General features: G+C 38.6%; 1 protein-coding gene across 2 annotated transcripts in view; it reads left to right on the forward strand.

Annotated features, from left to right (window-relative positions):
* Window positions 1-12,014: 12,014 nt before the first annotated feature.
* thrb (thyroid hormone receptor beta) overlaps window positions 12,015-14,804 on the forward strand; it is a 181,031-nt gene continuing 178,241 nt past the window's right edge. Inside the window, exon 1 of one of the 2 annotated variants that reach the window (XM_084738629.1) lies at window positions 12,015-12,458. The gene's annotated coding sequence lies outside the window, so the exon portion shown is untranslated. The remainder of the gene's footprint in view (window positions 12,459-14,804) is intronic. The other variant, XM_084738630.1, reaches the window with a different exon arrangement.

The raw sequence follows: 14,804 nt of genomic DNA on the forward strand, positions 1-14,804 counted from the left end.
TTCAAGGATTTCAATGATCCTTGAGAGATCCCCTATTACAAAAATGGTTATGGATGAAAAGGATTCTTATTGGAACCCTGTCAGGAAGTTCTACCGAGAACCCAACCTATAGGGTTATATCTTGAACCATCTGTGGGAGGTTTTACCCCAAATCCCATATGGGAGGTTCTAAAGGCACTACCAAGAACCCACCCAGGGTGTTCTACAGAGAACTTTTATTTATATTTCTAGGGTTTTACCTAAAACCTTATCCAACAGATACTACTGAGAACCATCCCATATTATGGAACAAAGAACCTGATAAACCCTTGATAAAAGAGTTCTTCAAGGATTTCAATGTGCCTTGAGGAACTCCTTTTCCCAAAAATGGTTCTTTGGATCTTAATGGAATCCTTTCAGAGAGTTCTATCTAGAACCAAAAAAAAGGATATACATGGAACCATCTGTGGAAGGTTTTGTCCAAAAGCCCTCATGAGAGGTTCTACAGAGAGCACATTATAATGGTTCCAATGTCCTCTGGGGATTCTATCCAGAACTTTTTCACCTTGTAAAGGTGCTACTAAGAGCCCACCCAGGGGTCTCTAGGATCCAAAACTTTCTCTGGGGGTTCTATCCAGAACATTTTTAACTTCTAAAGGTGCCACCAAGAAGCCACCCAGGGCGTTCTACAGAGAACCTTTTTATATTCCAAGGGATTCTACTGAGAACCATCTCATATTATGGTACAAAGAACCTGATGAACCCTTGATGAAAGAGTTCTCAACAATCTCTTAAGAACTTTTTCATCCATAAAGGTTTCTTTGGATGAAAAGGGTTCTTAATGTAACTGTTAATATTACAAAGAAATTTTGACAAACCCTTCAAAAAGCAAATGGTTCTAGGTAGGACCACAGTCCTTAAGGAAGAACCTTTTTGGAACCATTATTTCTAAAAGTACAAGCCAAATAGAACATTTATTTCCCACTATCAGTAGCCTCAATAGCTCTTAATGTAATTTAAACAATAAGACATGGTGCACTGAGCAATTATTCTGCACTCTTAATTTTTTTCTTACTAATGTTATTGCTGTTTATGACCCACACACACACACACACACACACACACACACAGGCCTTTCTTTGCATAATAAATGTCCTTGCACATTCACTACATGCTGTTGTGACTTTCATTGAAGTGGAGGAACTGACAAGGAAGACTTCATCACTGGAATGCTCTGAACTTCATAGACATTCATAGTAGGAGGATGCAATCTTCTGCCTGCATTTGCATCTAAAATACAGATTTCTGCACACCTGTTGAAGCTGAGCTGCAGCAGAGCGCTCAATAATCTATACAGCTGGTTTCTCTCTCATGTTAGCTGCAGACATAATTTGCCATTAAAGGCACAAACATCCTCTCCTGCATAAAGGCAGACAAACTACAGCACTGCCCTTTTGCACACTTGGATGACGTCCAAGTTAAACACGCCGTACAGTACAGCAAGGCACAGGTAGTATAAGGTGAGTGAACAGGACTACACCGGCATCTATGGCACTTTAAGTATGGCAGGAACGTTCACAAACCACTGCCAGAAGACTTTGACACCTTTCACCAATCATTTACCTGGAAGCTTTGGTTCTGAAGGTCAATACCGGCAAAACCAGAGCCTGCGATCGACTGCAGTGCTTCATATGGATGTTACCTCAGGACACCCCTTTGATTTATGGAGGTCATTCCTGAGAACTGGGACAAATCATGTCCTACTAACACTCTAATTCTAATTTATGAATGGAAAAAAAACCTTACAAAGATGACTTCTATTAACACTGTAATTCTATTTTTGGTGAAAATGTATATCATGTCAGATAATAATTCATAACTTCAAATGATTAAAAAATGTGATGATAGATATGACATTATATATAGATATAAAAATGTGCTTTTATAATCGCTTTTGTTTTTAAAAGAGTTTTTATGATAATTTTGACCCTTGAAAGACGTGTCCCAGATTTACGTTAACTCCATCACATTTTTATAAAAACATGATTTAATCAGGCCAAAAAAAAGGGTTTAGATATACCCTATTGACCGCTGCATCACTTTCTCACTTTTATTGTGAAGAATTTGTGGGAACGGTGTGTTTGTCCCAGAGACGTACACGAACCGTCTATCCACTGCTTTACAGCCGCTCGACTTGAGGCACCGTGCACTTCAGACCACATGTTACTGTGGTCTTGGAGTTCTTGTCAAGTGTCATTTTATTAGGGAGCTTGTTTCCACTGACCTCCAGTCATTATGCTAAGCTAGTCTTTACACATTGGCAGGTTTGAACTTGCAGCATAGACAAAGCAGATATCGATCCTCTCGTCTGTCTTAAACCATTATAAGGTGAGACTGCTCACTCTGTTACTGCATGTTAGAGCTGATGTAATGAGCAGAGTGTGGGGTGATCGATGCTCTTCTAATTAGTGTAATTGTTTGGAGCTACATTTGCAGTGTCAGTATTGTGGTTTGGTGAAAGGTGCCAACTGAAAGTCAGGTTTGATAGATTTTAGATGGAAAGTGCATCACTTTGTATTGATTTATTTGGCAAATACAACTAAATTGAGTGATTCACAGGTGCAGACACTGTTTCTTTAAATTCTCACTGTTGAAACATAATTTCACTTGTTATATCTTTGGACTGATGCACAAGTGAAACTTGTCTTCTGTCTTTTTTGTAGTTCAGCCACGATTCTGTCATGTTGCGTCACTGATGAGGACAGGATGGAGTGTTTTTAGGCTGTTAGCCGGAGTATTTCTATTACCCAGGCACTTAAATACAGGTTCACCATGGAGCCTGCCATCACAGCCTCATGTCTTCTGAAATAGCCAGGAAATGTAATCTATTAAATTCATGTACACTGTAACAAATGTACTTTTTAGTGATACAACTTTCAAACAAATGTATTCTCCACCATCACTCTTATTGTGCTGTCAAGCAGGTCTTAATTAATATTTAGTCTGGAGGCAGGCCTTGAGAGGTCATGAAAGATAAATAAAATGTTTTTAAGGTACCATAAAGTATTGGTCACACTTTAATTTACAGTCCACTAATAAGATAAGATAATATATTCCTTTATTGGTCCCACAGTGGGGACATTTATAGTGCTACAGTAGCAAAGTGGATAGCAAAAATAAAAAAAGATAAAAAAAAAAATATATATATATATATAAAAGTATATGCGAGTGGAAATATCTGAAAATATGAACAACAGAGGAACAGAGGAAATATGAAAATAAAAATAGGAGCACTATAAACAGGAAATATGAAAAGAGGAACAATGTAAACAGAGGAAATATAAAAAATGAACAGTATATCAAATATGTTGAAAGTTGAAATCACACCATTGCACAGAGGCAATGTTTATATTCATATTGCACATTGACATCAAAATCCCCAGAGCAATATTGATATTGCACACTGAATGATGATACACCTGACTGAAATATTGAATATTGCACATTGAAATTAAAAATTCACCTGATATTACCCAGTGCAACATTTTAAAGTTTCAATTTTAAAGTTAGTTTGGAATTACCATAAAATATTGTTCACACTCAACTTTATAGACAAATTAGACATGACAAGCAGTACTTTTGTATCAAATTAGACAAGTAATAAGTTCTTTATTAGACAATATTAGACTCTTAATTTAGAGGGTAATTATAGTGACACATTCCAACAGAAGTGCACTGTAAAGTGTATTGTTTACCACTGTTAGACCTTTATCAGACTTTATCAGAGGGTCATTTAGGACACATTACAACAGAGCTGTTCTGTAAACTAAAGTGAAGTATCTCCCACAGTTAGACCCTCATTAGATGTTGTTAGAGGGTAATGTGGGACTCATTACAACAGAACTGTACTATAAACTGAAGTGTATTGTTTACCACTGTTAGACCTTTATTAGACTTTATTAGAGGGTCATTAGGGACACATTGCAACAGATCTGTACCATAAACTGAAATGAAACCATCTGTCACGTTCCCATTTAAAAACAGTATGTGAACCAGATCTAACAAGTATAAGACAAAATTATAAAAGTATAAGAATATTTTGTCTGTGGGTGTCTGCATATTGTAGACAGATCTGAGCGAGCATCTGTCTTGGCTACTCTGCTAGATAATGGGAGCCTCTGATAAGTTTTAGTCTAATTTGATACATAGTGTGGCTTGTTTTGTCGTATTACTGTACTGCAAAATAAAGGTTGACCAAAATATTCATGATGAATTTTTAAAAAGTAATCAGAACTTATATTCTTAATTTTTCTGACCTAGTATAACAGCTGCAACACATTTGAAGGCTGGCCTTCGACCGATGGACAAATCTCATATTGCACCTTTAAAGTAGCCCTGCAATTTTATTGAGACCACTTTGTGGTTTGTGTGTGTGGCTCAGTTAAATGATGCATATTTAAGTTGTGCTTTGTTTCTTTTATTATTTATTTACGTTATTTATTAACCACATGGAGTTGCCATAAATTAAGCCCCATAAAATAATTCATCATATGCAATTCTATCACAAAGAACAGCAGGTAACGATGATGTGGTTTCCGTTGCTGCACACAGGGGATTCTGAATTCTGCCCAGGCCGAGTCTGTCACAGCACGCCGTCTCCCCATTGGTTGATATGCATGGTGGCCAAGCTTGGGGGTGGGCTTACCTGGTCCCACAGCAGGTGTTAGTTTGAAAGGGGCGTGTCAGACTGATTAACTGAGACAATGGGGAGCAGCTGTGTGAGGTGGAAGTGAAGAGACATTGTTTGTTTGACTGCTGCGGCGAGACGACAGTAGACTTTCCCCTTTTCCATGCAAAGTTTTGTTTCGAGGTGTTGTCCACATGTCTAACATCTGTCAGTGGAGCACAGACAAAAAGTGGTGACGGATCAGGAACAGTGAGCTGGATGAGTGACGAGCGGGGGGGGTGGACTGGGACAAAAAGGCCGCCCTGGCAGTTGGCCCAGACCAGCCCACAACAAACGGCCCGACATCACCAGTCCTCATACCCGCCTTCAATGCATGTGGTGTTAGGTAAGAGTTAAATGAGGCCAGGACTGTAGTGGGGTGGGTAAACTGTAAACCCAAACTTAAGACAGAAACCCAAGACTAAAACTACTGAAACCAAAATATATATCTCTATATATTATTTTCAGGGTCACTGCAGGCCATTTGGTTGCACCAAGTGTAATTACTTTAGCGGTAACACTGACTTCTCGCATTAAATTTAATGATTCAGTCTTATCCTTATTGGTGGAAATATATCAGTGGTATTATTAATTAGTGCACACATATATGTTTCTAATTTCAAAAAATGACTGGCTTATTCGAAGTAGTCTGTGAGTTATGAAAGACAATATAAAAATGTTACAATTGCCCCCAGTCTCCCCTATCTCAAAATAGTGACTCAGTGTGTAAGTTATTCTTTGAAACTTTTTCATTATTTTGAGATACTTAATCACTATTTTGAGATTCTAACTTATTATTATTTTACTATAAAGTTTCTCATTTTAATGACTTGACGTTCATTCATGTTCTACACTCTGCATTCGTATCCACAAACGTACTCTATGTTCATTTTGTCCGTACTTCTGCACATTTTCTGAAAGCTTGCAGATTCGTACCAAACAGAGCAGTACCACAGGTAGTCGTCGGGGCAGTGTCACAGTGTAGTCAGTAGTTCAAGTGAGACACTTGTCGTCAAATAAGCAGTGAAAAAAAAATCTGTCCACATGTTGTGATGTATTTAATGTCGCACAGACAACCTCTGTCTACAATTCTGCCTCCACTTTTGTCTCTTTCTCAAGAGGTACATCATTACAGCCTCCTCCAGCGTCGACATGTTTGCTGCTGTCAAAAACTTTCAAGAAACTTTTCTTCTTCTTCGGGGTTGACTCTGAGCGGCGCCCTCCAGCAGATGTATTTGTACTTTTCAGTCACGTGACATGCACCGTGACCTGGAGGCCAAAAACAACGTGCCAACATGGCGGCTCACACTGCACTCTCTGTAGAAGCGTGGCACGAACTGCTAGAACTTCCCTCTGTTTTAAGCCATGAACATGTGGATCACCTCTCAACCAAAGAAAAACAAGTTTTGGGCACTTGCGATCCATATATAGCACCCACCACCATACATAACTCACTAAAGTCCCTGCCAGAGCTCCACTTAGGCGATGTTTACATCTATGTTGCGGCACCTTACACTGCCAATCTGGATGAAAGTGTGCAAAAGCACAGTCAGTTATATTTGTGGTCTGGATGGGTCAATAATGCATTCGGGAGGTAAAGGACAAGAAATTTTTCATTGTCAAAGCAAAGGTGAGCAGTAATTAACTAATGTTAACCATCTAACATTAATTCACAGGTTTTAGTTTTAGGGTCATTGTGATCCATGTGATCAAGTGTGTGCAGTAAATATTTGTGTACTCTGATGGTTACCATTGTTTGCCCTCCCTGGGGACAGAGGCGCGTCTAATGACAGAAAATCCACAATCTCCTCCTTGCTGAGTTTTCTTTGTTGGACGGGATTCTGTAGAAACACAGCCCGGGCTTGTCTCCTCGTTGGTTAGTGCATCTGATCACACCGCAACAGAGACCATTCAGTTCGTAAGCTGGCGAGCAGCGGAAGACAGCGTTGTTTTGCCCTCCAAGGGGGCATTCCCATATGGACGTGACGTCACGTGAAAACTATGAATTTCTCTATATCCATGCCAACATAAAGGACGCATGGAAGTATGTGGACAGTGACAGTGACGTGTCTGTTTTTGGCTGTAAATGAAGTATAAATCAGCCTTTACAGGATCCATGGAAGTATTTAAGAATCATGGTTTAAAAATGTAATTAAAAATGTGCTCACTTTGATTATGCTGTGAAATTAAAAACTGTAACATTTTGTTAACTCTGTAAGATGTTTAATAAAAACTGTAATCACCAAGAAGTTGGCCCATTACAAGGTTTAACAGCCAAGAGTTTGATCTTTTAAAATATAGTTTCCAGCATAATTGAAGAATAAATGTCAAAACCCCTCAAAATCCAGTTTAATTCCAATTCTTAAGAATCAGCAAATATTAAAAATTTAAATAACTATGTATTTTAAGTTAGTTTAATTAAATAAGAAATGTCAGTTGTTTTCATGTAAGAGAGAAAAAAAAAGTTAGCTTAGTGTTTGTGAATTCACTGTAAATGAGGAAATACCATTGTTCTGGTTGTTTTGTCAGACGTGCAGCACCAGCAGCCTGCTGTGGCAGCTCCGGCCTCAGTGCGACTTTACAAGTGACCACAGAGGTCTGCAGCCTGCAGCAATAGTCCTAAGATGTCCTGATCTCATTTTTATTCCTGCTCTGCCTTAACAGTCATTAAAATGTGTTAAATGTTAATGAATATGTGATTGATGGGCTGATAGTTCTTCAGCAGCAAAGTGTTGAATTTGGATGGCCTGTAAAAGCCATAACCATTCTCTATATCTTACAGTAATATACTCCACATTTATTGTTACATTATCTGGAAATGGCCAATTCCAGATAAATGCTTTAATATTCGCCCTGTAGTTCTGATCTGATGTGAGGAACCCAAACACATCACAGTGGGTCATATACAGATTTATTCCACTACATAATCACTTACTTTGCTGATGACTATGTCTCTGAAGCAACATTCACAGAGCTCAGTGTACTAGAAACATTTATGTATGTAAGACATTAAATTAGTTATTTTCAAGAAACGGCAGCCTCGCTGGAACTCTTGTAAAACTCCTGTCTGAGTACTGGAGATGGTCTGAGTCTTGTCTCAGAATCAAACATATTTTTACTCAGTCTTATCTCAGTCTTGGGCAACTTTAGCTTTTATTTCAAGACTGATCAAGGTGATAATGGTGGGGGTATCCCGAAATTGCATGCAATGCATTGTTGGATTTGTTTGTTAAAGGGACAGTTCGCCCCCAAATCAAATATACATACTGTTCTCCAGATCTGTAGTTCTATTTATCCATCTAGAGTTGCAGAGTTTTGGAGATATCAGCCGTAGTGATGTCTGCCTTCTCTCCAATATAATGGGACTAAACAGCACTTGGGTTGTAGTGCTCAGAACACCAAAAAATGAATTTTAAAAATTCAAAACTCTTTCCAAAAATCATGACCAAGACTCAAGATAATCCAGACCTTGTTGTGAACAGTTTCTGGTAGATTCTACAGCAAAAAGAAAGTAGTTCCTACTTGAAACTTCTCACAACAAGGTGTGTGGATTTACTTGAGTAACTTTGGTCATGGTTTTTGGAAAAATATACTGGTTTTGAATTTTTCAAAGGTATTTTCTTGGTGCTTAAAACACTACAGGCTGAGTGCCTTTTAGTCCCATTATACTGGAGAGAAGGCAGACATCTCTGCGGCTGATATCTCTAAAACTCTGCAATTGGATAAGTGACACTACAGGCCAGGAGAAAAATGTGTATTTTTTCAGAGGGGGTAATGTTCCTTTAGAACTGAACAATTAATCAAAATTTCATCAGAATTGCTATATGGCCTACTGCAGTTCTCAAAGTGCAGGATGCACGTCCTAACTGTGATTACATGTAAAATTCCTACTTCAAATGCAACCAAGCTAGCTAGCAAACATTTTGTTTCTGTTTGTAGCAATCAATGACGAGACACTACATGCTGCGGTACTGCTGTCTCACTTGGGTGTAAGAACTAGACACGTGACAGCAGCTGTCTTGGTCTTGTGTCTGTCTCGATACACTCTGGTCTTGGTCATGAGTTGGCCTTGCTTTAGGTGGACTACAGCATTTTATTATGCGCACAATACAATAATATCATGTTGTGCACATGCACCAGAGTTGCCTCCTTCAGTGTTGGGAAATAAGGGACTTGTCAAGTCTTGTCCTGTAATGATTCAGTTAGGGACAGAGCATTTTAATTGTTTTAATATGGGACAATCCTGTATTACAAGGGATGGGTGGCAACCCTAATATGCGCAGGCTTGTGGAGTAATGGGTTACATGTAACAGGATTATGTAATTAGAATACAAAAAAAGGTAACAATTCCATTATAGTTACAGAAATAAAAGATGCAATCAGATACAATTAGTGAAAATTAGCAGGATTATAATTTTAAAATACACTTCAAACTAAAAAACAATACACCACCATGCACAGTGTGCACACACAACACTGGTTTTCAGTAAAACCGTAGAATCTAACAGTTGCAAAGTCATCATCACGGCCTGGAGTGAAAAATGCTTCACTAGTGGAAATTTGGCCATTATTTTGTCTATAAGTCAGAAAAGAGGAACAACATCTCAGTACAGTGACAGTTCTGCTTCCATCTGTAAAAATACTGTCATCATCCAAGAACTTGACATCTTATTTAAAGAGGAAGCTCCGTCACATGTTGTGACAAGTGTACGAGTTGAAATAGCGTGAATGTTTTCGTCTTAACTTAGTGGGTGTGAACCTCCACATCCGTTGTTGTTTGCATGTGGAAAAAGAAGTGAGAGCAATCATCTAACCCAGAGTAATGCAACAATCATTGACAAATTTGTTCCTAACTTTCAAATCTGTCTCATGCTTCTGGCTGATGTTATAATTCGATTTCTGCAAAGCTGCTGTCCTCTAAGTTTTCAGGAGTTTCCCAGATCCAGTCTCTTCTCTTGAAGTGAGTCATATTGATACATTTAAATATCAAATGCATACCTCTGGACAGCATTAGAGGGTTTGGAAACTCTCCACCACAGTTTCACAGAACAAGGCCCCCCAAACAACATTTCACATGTGTATAATCTCCTAAAGCCCCAGCATGCCGTTCACTTGTGCGCGCACACCGTCACACCACGCACACACCCAGTTCAGACAGTGTGCATGCACACGTGAATGCAGCTCCAACCTAAGGATCTGCAGTGAAGATTTAGGCTATTTTTTGGTTGTTTTTTTAAAGTAGAAAACTGGTCACTGTACACTTACAATGTTTGGGAGATTCTGCAACACTGTTTTGTGAACTATCCCTTTGAGATTGACTTCTGAGGACCACTGTCTAAAAAACTGATCCATTCTTGTGTTACTGCATTTGAGGAAATGAGGAAACAGTTGTCTCTTATGTGATGATGTGTCTTGATGGTGTAATGATATTAAAACAATAAAAGTTGTCACTGAAATTATGCAATTTATTTTTATGTTTTTGTGAATTCTGTGGCATATATTTGGACATAAAAATAACTAGTTTTGTATGTGACCGCAAAATATAATATAAATTTTAAATCTAACCATTTGGCCATAACACTGCCTCTGTTGCCCACTAGATGGCGCTCAATGGCTCTTAGGACAGGGGCATTTGTAGAGGGGGCACTGGTCACCCCTGAAATCTCAAGCGCACCCCACCCCCACCCACCAAAAAGTTTATACAAACAAATGACTGAATCAATAAAAATAATAAAAAATATAAATTATAAAAGTAAAACTATTTTTACTGGTGGAATGCTGATGATAAATTTAGAGTTCTTTAGATTAAAACAAAAACACAGGAATCCACAAAACTGTGCGATATTTAATGTTACTTACATGAGCCATTGCCTCACTTTGGCCACCCCAGCCAAAAAAGTCTAGAGACACCCCTGTCTGAGGCCCACCAGTGGGCCGCAACCCAGTGGTTGAGAACAGCTGTATTCATAACAGGTGGTATGGGTTGGGTCTGTATTGACTTTCCCTTCAGTCCACTTTTTTTCCCAGTGGCTGTTTGTGGTATTGCGGTGAAAATTCCCCACCGGCCCACAGGGCATTTTCTCCCACAAGCCATCATTATACAAGAGACATTTGTAAAAGTGTTGACAGGACACCTTGAACTGCAGACAAGCTCAGTTATGACTCTTTCTATTATGATTTTTTGATTCATGGAGGTTTATATTTGTAAAACTTTCTCTGAGCCAAAAAAAAGCCTATTAAAAATCTCTGATGTCATCACAATGTAAAGGCAGTGGGCTGAGCAGGAACTGGCAGGTGGGGCCGAAGGGGGAAACACTACTGCATGTATTCAGTGACCCGTATAACCACGAAGTCAGTCTGGCAGCAAGAAAACTTTTTATCTTATACGCCTGCTGAGCAACTCTCATTGGACTGATTGGGTGCCATCTTTGTATTCACCATCTAGTTTATTTTAATATATCTACATATGTATATATGAAGATATACAAGCCTACTTAGTTTTTTGTCTCACAGCTTGGAGAAAATGAGTGAATGAATAAATAACTTTAGCACACTTTTTTCTGTGATTTTTCTGTGTTTTTGAAGACAGTAAAATTTGTGAGACATGATTTTCTTAATTTTTTTTAATTAATACATTCTTTGAAACTAAAGTAAACACATAAAGTCATGTGTTGATACACAGAAAGAGGACTAAACTTGTGTTTCTGCATGGATATAAGTGATGCGAGCACAAAAAGACGGTTGACAGATCTATCTTTAGGGGCTCTGTTTCTACTTGATGGCAATTCTCTGACATGCGGCTAATTTAATCTTGACAGCTAACCTGCCAGGAAGCAGGCTAGTTCAGTTTTATACATTACCATGGTTACTGAGCAGGCATTCATATGAGCTACAGATATCTCACTTAAATTAGCAAGACTTCTCAAAATCATCTAGGCATTTTCCTTTACCCACGTTGATGGAATACCTCGCAGGTGTTTTTGATTTTGGGGTGAACTGCCCCTTTAATGTGTCCACCCCTCAATGCTGAAAGGAAACCTACGCCATTGCATGCACACACTAAACCTATAAAAATAAAAATATATAATGAATAAAATATAAATGTGAAAGAATGTGAATTAAATACATAAAAATACGATTAAATCAATAATATGAAAGCTGTGTGCTATAATAATAATAATGATAATAATAATAGTGATATTACTAAAGTCTAAATCCTCCTACTTTTCTGTGAAGACACACACACACTCAGACACACACACACACAGTAAGTTAGAGCATGTTTCCTGCCCTGTCGGCATGTACCAGGCCTAAAGACAGCCAACCGCCATCGAAAAAAAGAGAAAAAAAAAACTTGGAGTTTGTAATAAGGGCGAGGCTTATTTTGTTCGGTTCCTGCCCGTGAATCGGCTCTCTGATTCCCCGTAGCGATCAGTCGGCGCGCTACAATTGTCAGTTTGGTCAGTGTGCCGCTTTTTGAGCTTTGTTTTCGGCTCCATGTTGAAGTTTTTGGCGTCTCGTCGCCGCTCGTCCATACTCCGCTCAGAGCTCCGCACAGATCCAGCACACACGCAGACACACACGCACAGCTCTCGCCTGATTTGCACTATGCGGGTCATTTCAGGTTAAACCCTGGCGCTGTGTCCCGTTCAGTTTAGCCGACGGAGATCGACACTGGTTCCAGTTGAGGAGGAATGCACAAGCACTGGGACTCCCAATAACATTTGGATACGAGCTTCGTCTTGCATATGCGGTATGTTTCATTTTTGGGATATTTTTGACAACATGTCTAGCCAATGACAGCCTCTCCAAAAAAAAAAAAAAAAAACTGGGTGCTTGACAGTAACAGCAGCTAGGTGGCCGCACACTGCGCTTCCTAAAGCGAAATGTTCATATTAATTTTCACGCTTTTTAACATGACCACCAATGTGTTATTTATGTCATGTGGAGGGAAGAGTGTGTGTGCCAAACTACATTCAAAATTTCTGCAATTCAGTGCTGCCTTGCTAATCGGCAGACTGTTCACACCTGGGTGAACATGACTTAGACCTTTCCAGAATCAGATGAGTCTATATGACAATTCGGGGTACAATTTATCCAGCAATGATTACTTTATTACTGTAATATTTAAACTTTAACAATTGGTTAACACTGCTCCCTTACGCCCACGATGTTGTGTTTTGGTCGCGAGGAGCCAGCAGGTACGAAAAGAGATTTAATCAAAAAAGTTTAATTATATTCTATTCTGCTGTATTCTATTAAAGCCGAATTGAACACCACATCGTAATAATTCAGAGACATACTCACAAGTTATTTGTATAGGCTGTTAATTTTAAAAAAAGCGAGTGGAGTTTAAATTGATTTATATTTTGCTTGAGGTTTTGTCAGCACAGGAGAAAAACAAGCACGTATCCGACGTAGCTGTATGAAGACTTGAGGGACTTGCTTGATGGGCCCAAGTTATCGTTCCCCTCACACCCGAGGGCATCCTAACAGCTTGTGGTTAATTCTCGTATGACATGGTCTGCTTCACTTTCACTCCGGTGACCTGAAATACAATGTGAGAAATTAATTTTTATGATGTAACCTTTCCTTTCGCTTTGGCAAAGTGAACTTTCGCTGAAGAGCTCGATAAACATCTGGCATGCAAAATAATAAGCAAGCCTTTCACAGTGCATTAGTGACCTTAAAGGTTGGACTTCTGAACATTACAGTTCAGTATATCAGTGACTCTGCACAAACACAAGTCTGATTTGTTTTCTAATGCTTCCTCTGACCAGGGAAAAGATTTGTTTATGGGTGTAAAGTCAGCCAGACCTATTTACATATAATTATTAACTGTCCTGTCGGTCTGAAGTATAATAGGTGACATGCTATGAGCACAGAATGATGCCTTCAAAGGCTGTCAGAAAATGCATTTTTGCATAAATGCAATCCAGCAAGGTGACTGTAGAGGAGGCTTTTCTTAAAATGTTCTGGGTGTCGAGATGAGGATAGCAGTGAGACTGTGACAGCAGCTGCTGTTGTACTTAATGTGTATGATATTCATTAAAGCACATTGTCTTCCTCTGTGCTAAAAAAGTACAAAAAACAGAAATATTTTTTGCATTTATTTGTAAAACAGACAAAACACTTTCATTGGCCAGAATCTGATATCATTGGGAGGCATTGAAAATATAACCTGTCAATCATGTTTTCTAATAATTATGCATTTAAGTAAAATTCTATAAAAAAATATGTCAGTATTAATATTTTTCCAAGATATAATTTGATATATGACCATTTTCTTGTTCATCCACTTTATTTATTTATCTCTTTTCATTATATAAAAAACATCATAAATACATTAAAAATATACTTTTGATGCTGCCGTTTTTATTTTCAATCCAGAAGCACTCAAATCCATGACAATTCATGTTTACGTCATGCTGAAAGGGAGTTTCCGAAGAGCTACTGAAGGCAGCATCAGTTCTGAGCTGAGGGTATTTAAGGTCGTTCCCTCTGTCTGCCTGTTTGCTGCTGTTTTGTGGGAGCCTCTGTGTGTGGAAATCTTCAACTCACAGAGCGGGCTTCATGTTCGCAACAGTGCAGCCTACAGTAGACTGTGTATATTACTGCAAGCTGCATACAGCAGGGTTCTTTTAAAATAATGTTATTTGTGTGCATGCAGGAGCAATTTGTGGCACGGGGCAAGCAGCTGGAAAGCATCAGTATTGAATGTTCACACGTAGTGGAGGAAGAGGGATGAGCTCTGTGTTGAACAAGACATTTCTGATCTGGGAGTGTAGAGTACGGTTGCAAATTTTGTGCTTTTTAACCAATAGTTGAAAATGTCAATTGATAATCAATTATTTATTAATGTTTAATGCAACAAATGAATGTCTTTTTCTCAGTTTAAGTTTTATTCTGGACATTAGTTCCATTAGGGCTGCACAATCAACCAAAATCTTAACAAAATTGCAATATGGCTTTTTGCAGTTTTCAAATCACAGGAGGTGCAATATTTGTTAAAGGCAAAATGTGTGTTCAAAAACATTTAAATGAATGAATCTTCATTTGGTACTGATTCCAGCAAAAACAAAAAAAAAATCACATCATA

This window comes from Lutjanus erythropterus, chromosome 16, assembly GCF_056507025.1.
Source record: "Lutjanus erythropterus isolate fLutEry1 chromosome 16, fLutEry1.hap2, whole genome shotgun sequence".
NCBI lineage: Eukaryota > Metazoa > Chordata > Actinopteri > Lutjaniformes > Lutjanidae > Lutjanus > Lutjanus erythropterus.